Raw genomic sequence first — 12,473 nt, forward strand, 5'->3', positions numbered from 1 at the left:
AATGCCATTAATCCGTTCCGGGCACCCAAAAAAATACCGCAATTGTTTTGTTAAATGTTTTTAAATAAGAAAAATGTATTTTAAAGTAACGAATATTGTATAAAAACACAATACTGAACAATAGGATGTAGTGCAATAAACTTGTTTTATTAAGTTTAATGTACAGCATTTACCTTGGAGGTCAAATGACTTAAAGATGCTGATGGAGTTGGAGGAGAAAGGCTGAACTGAATAACTGAATAACTGAATCTTATTTGCTGATTTTTGCCCTTTTCGCCACGCTTTCATCATTTTCATCTACAGGAGTTTTCGATAAAAACCTGTCCAATGAGATCTGTTTCATCCTCCCTTTCAGAATATTTCTGAAATGAGTTAGGCAAGTGTTATTAAATAGCTCCATAGCACGCCCAGTTACAATTTTTTCTGGGTGTTTCTTTTGAATAAAGTCTGAAAGTTTCTCCCATATTCCCAACATTTCCTTTATCTCACTTACAGAGATAACCTCCTCCTCCTCCTCGGTGTCATCTATTTCCTGCAAAACCTTCCTGTGCTGCTGCGTCTGTAGCTCCTTTAGCTCCTGCGCTGTCAGTTCCTCGGAGTGCTCCTCGATGAGCAAGTTGATGTCACCTTCCTTTACATCCGCGCTCACTGCCTCACCATGTCTGAAAACGGAGTGAATGCTGGTCCTCTTTATGAAATTTTCGAACCAGCTCCGACTGGCTTCGTCCATTGAAGAGAGGATCTATAACTCACAAGAGCAGCTGCCGTCCCCCTCACCGGAGCAGCTGCCGTCCTCCTCACTGGAACAGCTGCCATCCCCCTCACTGGAGCAGCTGCCATCCCCCTCACTGGAGCAGCTGCCATCCCCCTCGCTGGAACAGCTGCCATCCCCCTCACTGGAGCAGCTGCCATCCCCCTCGCTGGAACAGCTGCCATCCCCATCACTGGAGCAGCTGCCATCCCCCTCGCTGGAGCAGCTGCCGTCCCCCTCACCGGAGCAGCTGCCGTCCTCCTCACTGGAACAGCTGCCATCCTCCTCACTGGAGCAGCTGCCATCCCCCTCACTGGAGCAGCTGCCATCCCCCTCGCTGGAACAGCTGCCATCCCCCTCACTGGAGCAGCTGCCATCCCCCTCGCTGGAACAGCTGCCATCCCCATCACTGGAGCAGCTGCCATCCCCATCACTGGAACAGCTGCCATCCCCCTCACTGGAACTGCTGCCGTCCCCATCACTGGAACAGCTGCCATCCCCCTCACTGGAACTGCTGCCGTCCCCATCACTGGAACAGCTGCCATCCCCCTCACTGGAACTGCTGCCGTCCCCATCACTGGAACAGCTGCCATCCCCATCACTGGAGCAGCTGCCATCCCCCTCGCTGGAACAGCTGCCATCCCCATCACTTTCCCTCCCTTCTGCCTCTGAGACCATCTCTGGTGTTGACGTGTGGGTAGGCACCGGGATGAGTGCGCTCAAGAACCTGGTCCTGCCCTTCCAGAAGGTGCAATTCAGCTGCCTATTTCCTCTCTGTGTTCAAGTCCTGCCAGCTCACGGAAGCTGGATCCCTCAATAAGCCCCTCCCACAGTGGCCTCAGGCTTTTCCTGCCTCCCTTACACGTTAACACGCCTGGCTTTGTGCATTGTCATCGTAACACATTCCCAATAGTAATGAGAATGACGGATGCTCGGAAGGCGCCTTAAATCCCACCAACTGCTCCCCTGACATCCTCGCTTCACAGTCCCAGGGCAAACCGGGGGCAGGCAGAGCTGGGGTGGGCACAGTGCGCCCTTGTACACAGGCAGCCCAAGGAAACCTGCTGAGCGGATGAGCGAGCCAACGAGCAACGCTGGCTCAGAAGGCGCCAGGCCCCTCCGCTGGCGATCGGGTCCGGGCCCAGCCCAGGCCTCTTGCTCCAAGCCCATTCTCCCCCACAGGGTGGTCTGGAGGGAGGGCTTCCAGAATACTCGGTCCAGACACATTCTTGCGATTGCCCACGCAGCCGCTATGCCATAGGCTGGGGGAGATATCGGTGTGTCACTACTTAAATAGTGCTAGTATTTAGTAACAGCTGTCCTTCACCGAGGAGCTTCTACTTGAGTGCTTTGCGCATGTTGTCTGGTCTCATCTTCCCAGACACCTCTGGACGCAGGGACCGCCATCCCTCCCTGCAGGCCCAGAAAGCAGAGCCTAGCTGCCAAGTGAGTGAGGGGTGCAGCCGGCCTTGTGAGTCAACACCTGTCTGCGCGAAGCCTTGGCCGCCTACACTGTTCACATGGCTAGCCTTTGCCACTCACATGACAAACTGCAAATTCCTCAGGGTTCTGGATGCCAGGGGTCCAGAGATTCCCGGGGGAGGAAGAGCAGAGAAAGAGTGAACAGGGTCACCTAGAGGGGAGAAGAAGCTGGGGTCCCGCTTTGCTGAGACCCCGTGACCACCCAGCACAACGGCTCCTTCCTCAGCCCTCCACGCACACGACCGCTGCTACTCCTAGAAACCTCCTCCCCTGGCCCCGCATCCATGGGGTCCTGGGATTCCAGCTCTAAAGACGCTCGGCATCATCTCATCAGCTCCCTTTTTGTACAGACAAGATGACTGAAGGGCAGAGAAGGCAGGAGGCTTGTTCAAGGGCTGACAGCAATTTAACGCCAGAGTTGGTCCTGGGACACAGGTCCCCTGATTCCTAAGTCATTGCCCCAAATGACCTTAAAAATAAACATGGCAACCTGGTTACGCTTAGGGGCCAGGGACATGGGCGTTGCCATGGGGACGGGCATCATTCACCGTTCATTCCAACTGTGTTCAGGTCCTGGGCCTGCAAAGGGCGTTCCTACAGATGTAAGGAGATGAACTTTCACCCTTTACTCACCCAAGGACTCCCCTCACCCCACAGCTAGGCTTCAGAGAGACTGTTTCTCTTGGGACCCCCTCCGGATCCTTCTCCTGCGTTGGTCTCTCACAGCTCCCACCCTCACCCCCAAATCCCAGCCAGAGCGGCAGGGACTTGGCTCCGAGGAGTTCCAAATTAGTGTTGGCTCAGACTCCCGGCTCATCAGCCGCTGACACGCAGCGCTCGCCGGGGACAGAACGTGGAGCGGTAAACATTTTTTTAAATGTTTAATCATGCCAAAGCTGAAAAGGATGTCAGTTTTGCAAACAGACAATTCCAACAGACAGTGTATTTGGTATTTGAACTGTAATTTCTGTGAAAGAAGATTTGTAAGGCTGTATCCTTCACCCCAAATCACATATTTTGGAACCCAGAAACCCTCTTCTACTTGATGACTATTATCCAAAAATTGTACTTTTAAAACAATTCATTCAAGAGAGAGGAGAAGGGGGAGAGGGGGGGGGGGTGAGAAACATCATTCAGTTGCCTCCCCAAACAGGGATCGAACCTACAACCTGAGTATGTGCCCTGCCTGGGAATCAAACCCATCACATCTCAGTGCATGGGACAAACCTCCAACCAACTGAGCCACATTGGCCAGGGTTATACTTTTTCATTGAAGAAAAGGAAGGTTCAAATTACCTTTATCAAGACTCCAGGACGTGGTTTTTCTAGTCTAGATAAGCTCTAAAATGAATTTAGTTAATTTGTTTCAAGGTTATTTAGCTTAATCCTAAATATCCAAATACAGTGGGGCCTTGACTTACGAGTTTAATTCGTTCCATGACGGAGCTTGTAACTCAAATTACTCGTATGTCAAATCAATTGTGAACGAGTGAGACACGTGATGCTGGGCTGATGTTGTGGCGTTCACTGTGACGTTCACTGCGCCAACTAGCGGTGGGGTATCTGAAGCTGGCTCATAACCCGAATTTTAGCTCACAACTCAAAGCAAAAAATCGGCTGAGAGACGGCTCGTATCTCGAAAAACTCGTTAGGACACTCATAAGTCAAGGCCCCACTGTATAAGAGATAGATCTCAAATTAATTATTTGATTATTAAAGAAAATATGCCGCCCTAACCGACTTGGCTCAGAGTGGGTAGAGCGTCAGCCTGCTGACTGAAGGGTCCAGGTTCCATTCTGGTCAAGGGCATGTACCTTGGTTGCAGGCACATCCCCAGTAGGAGGTGTGCAGGAGGCAGCTGATCGATGCTTCTCTCTCATCAATGTTTCTAACTCTCTATCCCTCTCCCTTCCTCGCTGTAAAAAATCAATAAAATATATATTTTTAAAAATATGCCTTCAGTACTGGTACAAACCAAATTCTACTAAACAGTATGCTTATCTCTTCAAGTTACTAAAACACTAATGCTTTCATTTAACTTAATGGTCAACTGCACTCATTTATCTATCAGGGATTCCTAGGAAAACAACAGGAATTTATGCTGGAAGATTCATGCTATTTCTTTGTTTTAGTTTCCATTAATATTAAGTATTTAAATGTTTATGGGCTTATTGTAGACCTATTTTCAATCCCCAAGATATTATCAGATTTCAAGTGTGTTGATAATTATCTAAGTCTTTAGCTAATTTACAATGAACATTTACTTTGAACAAAATTAAATTTATTGAATAAAATGGTCTTGTCTTTCATTTTTAGGAGCTACACATACACAGAAAGAGGAAACTAATATACAGCTTCCTCAAACACAGCTTAAGACTCATCTCCACACCCCAGATGCCAATTTAAAAATGATCATTAAACGCCCACTTGACCAACATCAATACATTTAGAGCAGTGGTTTGGAAATGCCAAATGAAAGCTGGAGTTCAACAGCTATGAGTCACACTGTGATTTATATTATTTCTGTCTACAGATTAAAAGAAAATATATTAATATATATTTTCCTGTCAATTAAATGATTGCTCAATTCATAGTCAATAGAATTAAATTTTTCAATGCAAACATGAAATACATTTTATAGCAATGCTCATTCTGAAGTATAAAAACTATGGCGAAAAATTATAATTTTTATTTTAAACAAACACCTACACCCAGAGAGAATGATATTCTCCAATCTTATCTAATAAAAGAAAAACATGCAAATTGACCATAACCCCAACACCCTTCCCACTGGCTAATCAGCAGGATATGCAAATTAACTGCCAACCAAGATGGTGGCCGGCAGCCATGCAGCTGAAGCGAACAGGAGGCTTGCTTGCTCCAGTGGCGGAGGAAGCCAACGTTCCCGGCCTGCCGCTGCTGGGCTCTGAGCTGCATTCTAAGAAACAATGTTGCAATTATACAAGCTAAACAAGCTGCAGAGACCTGCTTTCAGCCAGCTTCGGCCTCAGAGCTTAGAGCTCCTGTGATGGCAACAGAGTTTCAATTATAGAAGCCAAACAGGCCCAGAAACCTGCTTTCAGCCCTCAGAGCCGGAGCCGGTTCTCAGCTCCAGTGACAGCTATAGAAGGTAAATAAATCCCAGAATAAAAAAAAAGAAAAAAAGGAGAGGCTGGGAGCTTAAGTTGCCCTCCAGCCTGAAAACGGCTCTCAGGCCCTCACCCAGACTGGCCAGGCACCTTAGTGGGGACCCCCACCCTGAAGGGGGTGTGACCAGCTGCAAACAGCCATCAGCCCATCATCCAGGCTGGCCAGGCACCCAAGTGGGACCCCCACCCTGATCCGGGACACTTTCAGGGCAAACCAGCCAGCCCCCACCCATGCACCAGGCCTCTATCCTATACTACAGGCAGCGGGACAGCGCGAGCTGCCATCCGGGCCCCATGTGCAGCCCTGGGCAGTGGGGCATAAGCCCTGCCCCCTGCTGGGACCCCTGTGTGCCACCTGAGTGACAGGGGGCGGGGCCACAACCTCCCTATCCACCTTTCTCTGTTCGTGACAGGGGAAGGCACCCCAACTCCCTGATCAGCCCTGCTCTGTGCCTGATAGGGGGCGCTCCCAACCCCCTGATCGGCACTGCTCTGTGTGTGACAGGGTGTGGTGCCCTAATGCCCCCCATGGGCCCTGCTCTGTGTGTGACGGGGTGGAGCCACAACCTCCCCATCGGCCCTGCCCTGAGTGTGACAGGGCGGAGTGCCCCAAATCCCTGATCGGCCCTGTTCTGTGGGTGACAGGGGGTGGCACCCCAACTCCCTGATCAGCCCTGCTCTGTGTGTGACAGGGTACAGAGCCCCAACCCCCCTGATCTGCCCTGCTCTGTGCATGACAGGGGGTGGTGCCACAACCTCCCCATCTGCCCTGCCTTGAGTGTGACAGGCAGCGGCGCCCCAACCCCCCAGTGGGTCCTACCCTTAGCGCAACCTCCCGATCCACCCTGCTCTGTGCATGACAGGGGGAGGCGCCCCAACTCCCAAATCAGCTCTGCTCTGAGCCCGACCAGGGTCTGTGGGGCAGGCACCTAGGGATTGGGCCTGCCCTCTGCCACCCAGAAGCGGGCCTAAGCCAGCAGGTCGTTATCTCCCAAGGGGTCCCAGACTGTGAAAGGGCACAAGTGGGGCTGAGGGACACCCCCCCGCCAGTGCACAAATTTTTGTGCACCGGGCCTCTAGTGTAATCTAATAAAAGAGAAACATGCAAATTGACCGTAACTTTGCTACATCTCAAGCCACGCCCACCAGCCAATCAGAGCGACTATATGCAAATTAACCCAACCAAGATGGCGGTCGACAGCCACGGAGCTGGAGCAAGCAGGAGGCTTTGTTGCCCCGGCGATGGAGGAAGCCAAGCTTCCCACCTGCCCTGGCCAGCTGTGGCCTCCGCTAAAGGCAACAAAGTTTCAATTATAGAAGATAAATAAATCCCAGATGCTGCTTCCAGCCAGCCACCACTGGGAGCTTGGGTGGCTGGGGGCCGTAGCCAGCCTGCAAACAGCCATCAGCCCCTCACCCAGGATGGCCACACCCTCATGGTGTGAGGGTCCCCACTGGGAGGCTTGGCATCCTGCAAACAGCCATCAGCCACTCACCCAGGCTGGCCACACCCTCATGGGGTGAGGGTGCCCACTGGGGGCCTTGGCCAGACTGCAAACAGCCATCAGCCCCTCACCCAGACTGGCCAGACACCCCAGCAGGACCCCCCCAACCCAGAAGGGGGTGTGGCCAGCCATAAAACAGCCCTCAGCCCCTCACCCAGGCTTTCCAGGCACCCCAGTGGGGACCCCCACCCTGAAGGCGCTGTGGCCAGCTTGCAAACAGCCATCAGCCACTCACCCAGGCTGGTCAGGCACCCCAGGGGGAACCCCCACCCTGAAGGGGGTGTGGCCAGCCTGCAAACAGCCATCAGCCCCTCACCCAGGCTGGCCAGGCACCCCAGCAGGGACCCCCCCTTCTTGAAGGGAGTGTGGCCAACATGAAAATGGCCCTCAGCCCCTCACCCATGCTGGCCAGGCACCCCAGTGGAACCCCTACCCTGATCCAGGACACCCTTCAGGGCAAACCAGCCAGCTCCCACCCATGCACCAGGCATATAATAAATGGTAATATGCAAATTGACCCTAACAGCAGAAAGACTGGGAATAACTGGTCACTATGACACACACTGACCACCAGGGGGCAGACGCTCAATGCAGGAGCTGCCCTCTGGTGGTTAGTGCACTCCCACAGGGGGAGCTCTGCTCAGGCCCAAGCCAGGCTGATGGCTGCCAGCACAGCAGTGATGGCGGGAGACTCTCCCACCTCCTCAGCAGTGCTAAGGATGTCCGACTGCAGCTTAGGCCTGGTCCCCGCTGGCAAGTGAACATTCCCCCGAGGACTCCTGGGCTACCGGAGGGATGTCTGACTGCCAGCTTAGGCCCGATCCCCTGGGGAGGGGGCCTAAGCTGGCAGGTGGACATCCCCTGAGGGTTACCAGACTGCAAGAGGGCACAGGCCAGGCTGAGGGGCCTCCCTGAGTGCACAGGTTTTTGTGCTCCGGGCCTCTAGTCCTATATAATGAGGGAATATGCAAATTGACCATCACCCCTAGCACAAGATGGCCACCAAAAGATGGCCGGCAGGGGAGGGCAGTTGGAGGCGACTGGGCCAGCATGGGAGGGCAGTTGGGGGCGACTGGGCCAGCATGGGAGGGCAGTTGGGGGAGACTGGGCCAGCATGGGAGGGCAGTTGGGGGCAACTGGGCCAGCAGGGGAGCAGTTAGGTGTCGATCAGGCTGGCAGGGGAGTGGTTAGGGGGTGACCAGGCTGGCAGGCGAAAGCAGTTAGGGGCAATCAGGCAGGCAGGCAGGCAGGCAGGTGAGCAGTTGGGAGCCAGCAGTACCAGATTGGAGAGGGTGCAGGCTGGGCTAAGGGACACCCCCCCCCCCTTCCAGTGCACGAATTTTGTGCACCAGGCCTCTAGTGATAAATTGAGTTTCAAAGCCTGCCACAGTTTTTCACATAGAGCTCTGGCTTGTCTTCAAGAACATATGTTAAAACTTTTATAACAAAGGCACTGACCTTTCCCTCTGTACCTTAGAATAAAATAACAGCATTGCCTTGACATTAAACATTCATTGTATAATTCTGACACTTTAATAAGGAAATGAACTCTCTTAATACCCTTAGTTGCTAAATTTTACAAAGGGAAGAATAACTTCAGATGATCATCAAGGGCAACCGAATTACAGCTTTAAAATAATATAGATATGAGATTCAAATTCAACCTGTGGGTGTAATTATTTAGATTCTGTACTTAGTCCCCTTTTTCTGAACCATGAGACCTGCTTCAAAGTTAGTGTCACGCATAATACGTAAGGCAGAAATAGAGCTTTTCCCCATTCGTCTTGATGGCAGTGTGGTATAGATAAGAAAAGAGGTGCCCTAGCCAGTTTGGCTAAGTGGATAGAACGTCAGCCTGCGGACTGAAGGGTCCCAGGTTTGATTCTGGCCAAGGGCACATGCCCGAGTTTCAGGCTTGATCCCCAGTAGGGGACATGCAGGAGGCAGCTGATCAATGATTCTCTCTCATCATTGATGTTTCTATCTCTCTCTCTCCCTCTTCCTTCTTCTCTGAAATCAATAAATATATATTTAAAATAAAAATGTTTAAAAAGAGGTGTTTGAGTGAATTAAATTAAAATCACAATGACACCATTTACTAGTACTGTGACCTCGGAAACATCACCTAATCTCTTTTGAGCCTCAGTTTGTATACTCTTGAAATGAGAGTAATCATACACACCTTGAAGGGAGTTTATGGTGTTCAAGTTAAGAATATAATTGAAGTTTTTTGTTTGTTTGTTTTTTTAGTTAATCCTCATCCTAGGATATTTTTTTCATTGATTTTTAGAAAAAGTGGAAGGGAGAGGGAGAGACAGAGAGAAATATCGATGTGAGAGAGACCCACCAATTGTTTGCCTCCTGCACGCGCCCAGACCAGGGCCTGGGACTCTGTAACCAAGGTGGGTGCTCTTGACCAGAATTGAACCTGAGGCCCTTCAGTCCACAGGCCGATGCTCTATCCACTGAGCCAAACTGGCTAGGGCAAGAATATAATTGAAGTTTTAACACAACGTTAGGAACTGAGAATCCTAAATTAGAAGGAATACACAGACACTATACAAATAAATATACAGATATATAGTTACAAACTGGGATAAAGACAAAGAAGAAAAGACATCAGCACCAAGTGAGCAACTAATGAGGGGGAGAGGGGACAGAAATAACCCATCTGAGGAAGTGATTACAAATGTAATAGAGGGGCGGACTGGATGAAAGAAGGTGAAGGGAACAGCCAAAGGACATATATGCAGAGCTAATGGACACAGACAACAGTGTGGTGAGGGTCAGAGGGAGGGGAGGGTGGGCTCTGGATGGAGGTGGGCAAAGCGGGGAGGGGGATGTGGGACATCTGGAATAGTGTCAATAAGATAAAAAATTAAATAAATAAAATATATTAAATATGCATAAAATACACAATATAGATAGAAACATGTTATGGAATGAATTGCACATCCCCGAATTCATATGTTGAAATCTCCAAACTCCTCTTATGACTGTATTTAGACACTGGGTCTTTAAAGATGTAATTAAGGTTAAATGAGGTCATTAGGATGGGCCCTAATCCATTATAACTGGTATCCTTTTATGGATAGGCTAGGACACCGACACACACAGAGGCAGGACCATGTGAAAACACAGTGAGACGGTGGTCGTCTACAAACCAGGAGAAAGACCTTAGAAGGAACCAACCCTGCTGATCCACTGACCTTGACTTCCAGCTTCCAGGACTGGAATTTCTGCTGTTTAAGCCCCCCAGATTGAAGTACTTTATTAAGGCAGCTCTAATAAACTAATAGAAAATCCCAACATTCATTCATTCAACAAAGAGTTTTGGACCTTTTATATGAGTTAGAAACTGTTCTAGGTCCCTGAGGAACCCCAGCAGTAAATAAAACTAATTTAAATTCTTGTCCCCCATGGAGCTTACAGTCTTGCAGGGACTGGAGCAAGGCACAGATAGTAAACAAGAAAGGAAAATAAATGAGCACCATGAAGAAAAATAAAGTAGGGAAGGGACATTAGAAGTGTTGGGGTGGGAGAAGGGGAAGTTTTCAATGCTAGTGAGAGTAGCTAGGAAAGGCCCCACAGAGGAGGTGACAGATTAAAGAGCTGATGGAATAGAGGAGGGAGTCCCTTGGATATGTGGGAGAAGAACAGTCCAGAGGCAAAGCAAGTGCAAAGACCTGAAGCAGGAATGCGCCTGACATTTAAGGAATGGCAGGAGGCTAGTGTGCCTGCAGCAGAGTAAATATCCTCCTTCCTATGTAATAAAAGGCTAATATGCAAATTGACCGAATGGTAGAACGACCAGTCACTATGACGTGCACTGACCACCAGGGGGCAGACGCTCAACACAGGAGCTGCCCCCTGGTGGTTAGTTCGCTCCCACAGGGGAGCACCACTCAGCCAGAAGCCCTGAGCCGGGCTCATGGCTGGCAAGCATAGCAGCGGTGGTGGGAGCCTCTCTCATCTCCGCTGTAGTGCTAAGGATGTCCAACTGAGGCTTAGGCCTGCTCCCCATGGAGCCATCAGTAGGACATCCCCCGAAGGCTCCTGGACTGCAAGACGGCACAGGCCAGGCTGAGGGATGCCCTGAATGCACAAATTTCGTGCACCAGGCCTCTAGTGGGGAGAATAATTAGAGATAAGATCATGGAGGTAACAGAGGCCAGTAGATGTGAAGCAGACATGTTTAGTAGGCAGTTGGAATTATGAGTTTGAAGACAGGTAAGAGGTCTGGATAGGTCTGGGCAGGATACAAAGATTTGGGAGGCACAAGCATTTCAGTAGATTTGAAGCCTGAGGTTGGATGGGTAGAAGAGTTGTGGTTCAAGGACCAAGATTCGGGCTGCTCTACCTTTTAGGAAAAGGAGGAGGAACCCACAAAGACCCTGGTAAACAATGAAAGGTGGGGTGGGAAGAGGAAACAAGTAACATATCACGTTCTTGAAGATTTGTGGGGCGAAAAAAGTATTTAAAGAAAGTAATTTAACTGTGTCTATAAAATGGTGTCAATTAGTATTGTGAATGTCACTCACAAATTAGGTAGAACCGTTTCTATGGATAAGTGGAAGTGAAAACCTACTCAGAATTAGATTTAAGTGAGAATAAGAGAAGAGTTTGCAGTCACTGAGTATATACAATACCATAATGTAAAAAGAGAAATAGGGGGGTAGCAGATGGGGATTAATTATTAACTTTAACAGGGAGAAACAAATGTAAGTTGGTATGCTGAAGTGAATGATCCAATTCAGAAGAAACAAATGGTGATACAGAAGAGAGAGGGAAGAACTGCCAGAGCCACATTTTTTATTAATGAGAGGGGATGGGAAGTGGTCCACAGGTGCCTCCGTTAGGAGCATGATGCATCCGTAGTAACAGAAGACACGCCAGAGTTGTGAGAACAGAGGTAGGAAGGTGGGCTGATGAGATATTGCTAAGAGTTTATGGAAAGCTTCAAATTTTGTTCCGTGAAATAAGGAATGGCATCTGCTGAGAGCAATCCAGTGCAATGTCGGGGGTTTGAGAGAGGGAGGAGAGGTATGAAACAGAAATTTAGAAGAACAGAAGACTGAATGAATTATAGTGTGATGACTCACCAGGTGGCCAGCTTGTGGTCAATTATCATGAATTTAAACTGAGATCATGGAACCTAGTTTTCTCCAGCCAGGTTCAGTTACGTGAGTGCAGGCACAAAATAAACTGAGAGTGGGTTTAACCAGGTTTGTGGCTTACCCAAAAGTTTAACAAAGGAAGGGCAAGGAAATTAAGAGAATATGCAAGGAATGTTTGATCATAGAATTTGTTTGATCACATAATTTAAAATGATCAAGAAAGCAAGTAAGAACATGAAGGGAATAAGAGATAGTAAAACTGCAACAGGATCAATGAATTGAAGAATGAGTGAGATTAAGATTACTGGTTCATTTAGCAGAGAATGCGAGCTGAAAAGATGGGAGATGGTGGTTGGAAAGCAGGATGTCTGAAAATGAGGTGATAGAGAGGTTAGTTACTAAGGTCCAGGAATTGCTCATGGAAGAAAGTAGCTGAGGTAAGATGCAGAATGCTGGACAAGAGGTCAAG

Source organism: Myotis nattereri (assembly GCF_964212035.1).
Source record: "Myotis nattereri genome assembly, chromosome: 9".
NCBI lineage: Eukaryota > Metazoa > Chordata > Mammalia > Chiroptera > Vespertilionidae > Myotis > Myotis nattereri.